Genomic DNA, 6,204 nt, shown 5'->3' with positions numbered 1-6,204 from the left:
GACTGTTTCAGACATCCGCCAGGGCTCCCCCGCAGCCGAGCACACCCTCACGGACACTGTCTTCTAGTTGGTGCATTCCAAAGTCCTGTAAGCACAGCTCCTCGCCGAGCCCCCAGCCCCACCATCCTCCATGGTTCCCACTTCGGGGAATAACACCCTTTTTCTCTCTTCCTCCCACCCCTACACCCAGTCCAGTCCAGCCCATCTGAAGTGCCATTGCTGGACCTTCAAAAAGGGTCCAGAACCCAACAATCGCCCTGGCATCGCTGCCCCTGCCCAGGGCTGAGACAGCCCCGCCCCAGAGCCACAGCGGCCTCTCAACAGTCCCGGTGGTTCCTCCTGCTCCCCGACATCTGCTCTCCTTCCAGCAGCCTGGTGACCCTTCACATGTCATTCACATCTTGCCACAACCCCCACTTGAAACCCCGCCATGGCTTCCGGGTGTAAATCGGAAGTCCTCGTGTTGACCACCTAGACTACCCGAGGCAGCCTGAAGTCTCACAGCACGAGGGGCCTCAAGTCACGCGCGTGTCCGAGGCTCAGGCATGTGCCGTTGGCCCGGCAGGTTCTCCGTGAGGCTGCAGTGAGAACGCTGGCCGCTGGCCGCTGGCCCGCACGTGCAGGCCCAGGCAGACGTGTTTCCAAGTCTGTGCGACTGCAGGCAGGACACAGTTCTTGGCTGACCGCTGGCCAGAGGCTGCCCCTGGCTTTTTGCCAGGTGAGCCTCTCTATGGGCAGGTGGCCGATTTCATCAAAGGCAGCAAGGAAGGGAGGCCGCTTGTAAAACAGGAGTTAGAATCCTAACCCTGCTTGACGTCACCCTGCAGTGAGGTCCTGTCACCTTCGTATCATTCCACTGGTGGGAAGTAGGCCACAGGCCCCCGCCCCACGCTCTAGGGGGGGCAGGAAAACTCACGGGTCTCTCTGTCCTGTGGCATGCCAGGCCCCGTTGACCTTGACTTGGGGGAGGGTGGGTGGGAACCCCAGGGGCTCTGTTCTCTGCTCTCTGGCACCAGAGATGAGCCAAGATGGGCTCCTGGAGCAGGAAGCTCTCCCGCCCCCCAGGGTCACCAGCGGGCACTGCATACCTAGGACTGTCATGACCAAGACTGCCCGGAGGGAAGGCTATCTGTGACAGGAAAAGACGGACTGAAAGAAAACTAGAGAGACAGAAAGAGCTGGCGGGGAGAGGGCCAGGGCACGGGGAGCCCAGGGCCCAGCAGGCCGCTGCCTCAGGGCCTGACGAGAGAGAGGCCAGCCCAGGCCCGAAAGGAAACAGACACGTAAATGAACCGGTCAGTAGTGAAACTCCCAGAGCTGCCAGGACCGTGGTCCGCGTCCTGCAGTCTCTGCACAGCGCCACCCCGAAGCCCAGGCTGGGAACGCGGCCTGCAGCCCCAACCGGCCCCGCTCTCCCAGTGCCTGCTTGGTCACCCCGCGCCTCCCGGGCACGGCGGCTGTGTGGGCCGCCACGCTGGCGCTCACGGCCCCTCGCCTCGCGGGAAACCCTGGGTTCTGAAGAAAGGCCGGCCGGTCCTTCTCAGGACGCTGTTTGTCTTTCTGGAGCGCAGATTCCGCACTGCGCTCGACCAGGAAGTGCTTTCATCTGGGGCCGTGTGCCCAGACCGCACAGGCGCTTCAGGCAGACAAACGGGCGAGGCCTCGCTGGGGCAACATCAGACTCATCTGGCCACCGGGCTGGAGGCCGGCAGCCACTGGACGGTCTACCCGCCTTCCCCTCCCGAGGCGGCTCCCGCGAGCCTCTCTCCACATGGGGCCGTGTTCACAGGCCACGTCGCTGAGTCATGTCCTGCTGTTTTATCTATAAAAGTTCCGCCTCAGAGACAGATCTGCTTTTAAACACAGGATAGTTTTTATCTGTTCGGCTTGTTTATTGTTTAAAGCCAGAGAAGGCCGTGAAGTCACGGATGCCTTGAACTAACCTCCGGGCCTGGGACTCGGTGCGGCTCGACTCCATTGATTTCCCCCCTCTTTAAAGAATGGAAATGAAAGAATGAAATGTCTGTAAATTAAATTTTCCGCGTATAATGAGACTTTTGAACCCCTGTAAATCATCCTTTTGTTTCTCTGGTTCCCACCCCCACCTCCAGCGAGTTCTCACTAGGCAGTTGGGAATCAGAGAATATTATTCCATAAAGGCAACATCAGAGAAGAGTGCCAGAGATGTTGGGGGAGGTGGGAGCCACAGATTATGTTGGGGGGACAGAGAGGGGGAGTTAAGGCCCCGGGCTGGGGAAGAGGGGGTGGTGGGTAACTTCTTCCTCCCCCTGGAGGCCCTGGAGCCCAGGAGAAAGCCTCGGACCTGAGATCTGAACCGCAGCCTCAGGGAAGGGTCTGGGTGGAGGTGACGGCATCTTTTGCAACCTCTTTGATGTCCTGGGATCAGCAGCTTCCTGGTTTTGCAACTGCAGCTGCTCCCTGGGAGCGAGGGACAGGCAGCCTGGGCTGCTGCTGCCCGTGCTGACTGAGCAGGACAAGGGGGTCAGGGCCCAGCGGGACCCACCCCACCGCGGCTTGGCTGCATCCAGGGCTCCAAGCTGGGAGCTCGCTGGAGGTCTCTGGGGAGGATTCGGCACCCGCTGAAGCTACCCCAAAGAACACGGCGGCATCACAGAGACACCTGGCTGGGCGTCTGGCCCAGAGGGCCATCAACCTGGCCCAGGAAAAGTTGGAGCTAGAAAGGCTCCCAGAGTCCAGCGGGCACTGTGGGGCTCACCGGGACAGGGCGCTTGCAGCGCCTCACACACAGCCGCTCCCGCCACGGGCCTGCTGCTCACACAGCGCCTTTGCCCGGATGCCTCTCGCTCCTTTTGCGGTCAGCCCCCGGCGTGGTTTTCTCTTCCTCAGTGGTAGCTGCCACTCTTAGATCGCATCTGTTTCCCCAGCTAGGAGAAGGCAATTTTGATGTCCTTCCATGTCCGCTTCCCCGAGTCCTGGATAGAGACTGCGCATGGCAGAACTCGATCCGTGCATGTGAATGAGCCAGTGAACGAAGAGTGCCCCAGAGCGGCCAGGTCGGGCTGCTCGGTGAGCCCTGACCACGCCGGAGTCTCCACTGCCAAGGGCTGGTGAGAACAGTGACCCCGGCGGGGTGGCGAGCTCCTCGCTGGCGCCCGCTCGGGCATCGCCCGCTGCGGCCATGCGCACGCCCCCTTCCTCCCGCCTGGCGTCATTCCCATCTCCTCCCGACAGCCGCCTTTTCTAGGGATTTTCCAGTTCAAATACGCAGGAGAGTGAGTCTGATAGGCCTGCGACTCCCGTGTTCGAGGCCGCGTCATGGAGCACGCTGGCTGGCTGGGCACGGGCGCCCTCAGACGACCCTAATCATCTGCGGCCAGGCAGGGGACGAGCTGGCCTCAGCGGCGAGCCAGACGTCACAGCCCGAGGGGTCCCGGCCGCCCTCCGCACGGCGTCCCAGCAAGGGCAGGCCGCCGCGGCACCTGTCTCCCAGGTGGGGCCCGGCTGTGGGGCTGAGAGCCGGCTTCCTGTGCTCACGCCTGACTCCGTTACTCTGCTCCTGTAACGCGAGGGAAACAGCTTCGTCTCACTGAACCGCAGTTTCCTCCCCTGGAAAATGGGCATAAAATTAATAACGACCCTTTCAGGGAGTTGTGAGGATCAGATGCAAGCCTGGGAATCTACACGACCTGCATCGCCGGTCACCGTCTGACACGAAGCGCGGTCTGAACGCCAGGAAGGTGGGGTCGAGGGTTTGTTCACTGGCACTCAGTCAGTGGGCGGGGGGCATGAGCCCCGGAAAGAGGAAAGGGCTCCCATACTGGGGCAAGTGGCTGTTCGGATCGGCATCCACTCTCCAGGCCGGGCGTCACCTGACCCCCAGGGACGTGACTTGGGTTGGAAGATGAACCCCTCGGGGTCACTTAGCCCCGGGTGATAGCGCCCCTGCAGAATCCCAGGGCCTGTCTGAGTGTTCCAGACAGAAACCGAGGCGCACTGTCGGAATCCACTCATTCACTGAGTTTCTGCGGGACCTTCTGCCTTCTCAGGGTGAACACCCCAGAGCGAAGCCTGCACTCATATTCCGCTGTGTGTGTGGGGGGGGGAAGGACGCTAAATCACGGACACGTAACTGTGACCCGCCAGGAGAGGAGGGAAACACGGAGCGGCGAGAGGCAGGCAGTGGGGAGACTGATTTCAGCCCCCGGGGCCCCGGGCTTCCAGCTGAACAGAGACGGAGGAGACAGAGAAGCCTCCGAGGAACTGCCCATGAGCCTTCCAGGCAGAGGGCACCCTGGGGTGCTCTTTTTATTTCAAGACAGAACCAGGACAGAGAAGATGCTTCTTGCTTTGCCCACAAGAGCCTCTTGCTGTAGAATCTGCCAGATAGAAAGTACAGGATGCCCAGTTGATTTGAATTTCAGGTTAACAATGACCGATTTTTAAATATGGGGCCATCCCGATTTGCACTGGACATACTTAGACTTGAAAATTCGTCATGGTTTATTTGAAATTCAAATCGGCCTGTATTTTTCATTTGCTACGTCTGGCAACTTACCAGCGGCTGGTCACCATGTGAGCTCTGGGAAAGGAGCTGCGGGCTGGCTAGACAAACCGGGGTCGGGGTGAGGTCTGGCTGCTGCTCCCCCTCGGCCATGTGGCCGTGCTCAGGTGTGGGTCTCCGCGTGGCACCTCACCTCAGCCTGTGAGAAGCAGGGAGCAGCGGTCAGGAGCGCATGGCCAGGGGGCCTGGACTGATACCAGCTCCTGCCAGCCCTGGCCTGGGGAGGCAGAACCCACATCTGCCCCCCACCCCCCACGCCCCCAGCCTCTTCGCAGGAAACAGGAGCTACCTATCAGGGCAGGCAGAAATCATAAAACCTGACCTAAAAGAAAGAGTAAGTTTGAAAACCGGAGAGAAACCCAGTGAGGGAGGCAAGAGAAAGGGGGGTGGTGGCGGGAGGGGAGGGCCCCAATGCCAGGCTCGGCTGGGTGCTGACTGGCCTTGACTATCTGGGCCCCACCGTTTCCCCGTGTCTCCAGCTCCCTCTTCCGCATGAAAGGACTGAGCCTCACGTTGGCGGGCTGGCTGTCATGGTCTGGGGAGTCGATGCACAGCGTCTTAAACCATGGAGCATTGTTTATGCATGCTGGCGTGGGGGTGCGGGCACAGCGGAGGTGCAGGGGTGGGGGCGAGAGCATTCACTGCAGACAGAGCGGGGAGCAGAACAGCAGACTGACGGAAATACACCGCTGAGGGGAGGGTGGGCAGGCAGAGAGGGCTGCTGCGCCCTGTGGGTCACTGCCTGGCCGGGACGGAGGGACCGAATTCACGCTGCAGAGACAGCACAGTGCTGTCTGACCCCTGCAGCACCCGGAGGCCCTACGATGAGACATTTGTTTGGACTCCTGGAACTACAGTGTCTGGGGTGAGACCGCCTCAGGCACAGCAGGCCTCCGTGTCCCTGAGTGACCTCTGTCCTCGGGCCCTCGGGGAGGGAGGCAGGGTGGCTGCGCAGCCCCTGACTCCCCTCTTCCCCAGCCATCCCAGCAGAGGTCTCAGAGCAGAGTGAGTCAGGCCTGTGGGGCCAGTCGCACGCTGCCCTGCGAGGCCAGGCCTGCTCCCGTGTCCACACCGCAAACATGGGGGCTGCAATGAAGAGAGGACACATCTTGCGAGAGGGAGGCGACGATGGGGACTCGGAGCCCCAGGCAGGGGCAGGGCAGCGAGGTCTGCGCTCTGCTCGGGCTGCCGGGCCAATAGGCGGGCTGTCGTCGCGTCGGAAGGCTGGAAGGGCGGGCGCGGCGCAGGAGGGGAACCTCAGGATGAGCCTTCACACCGTGCCGCCCGCGTCCCCACTTGCTGACGGTGACCACCCCGTGCCCTGCCCTGCTCTCTTTAGCCGAGGACCTCCTGCTGTTTCCTGCCCTGGCCTTCGGTGCTAAGCTTCCTTGGCCAGAAAGTCTCAGCTGCTGCAGAAAAGGCCTGGACGCTTTTCGTCACCGCGATTCCCGCGGCCCCTTGCAGGCCCCTGAGGGGGACCACGCAGGGTGCAGAGCAGGGCAACGCGAACCATCTGGGGTTGGCTGGTGCGGGAAAGGGGATCACCAAAGATCTTGGGGCTCCTCCGGGAAGGTCAAGGAGACACAGGAGGGCTGGCAACATGCCCCAGGTCACTCTTCTTCTCAGACACCCCTGCTTTTCCAGGAAGGCACACGTGACGG

Source organism: Condylura cristata, unplaced genomic scaffold (genome assembly GCF_000260355.1).
Source record: "Condylura cristata isolate star-nosed mole 26May11 unplaced genomic scaffold, ConCri1.0 scaffold00022, whole genome shotgun sequence".
Lineage (NCBI taxonomy): Eukaryota > Metazoa > Chordata > Mammalia > Eulipotyphla > Talpidae > Condylura > Condylura cristata.
The sequence above is the reverse complement of the archived record's forward strand: the minus strand, read 5'-3'. Positions refer to the sequence as shown.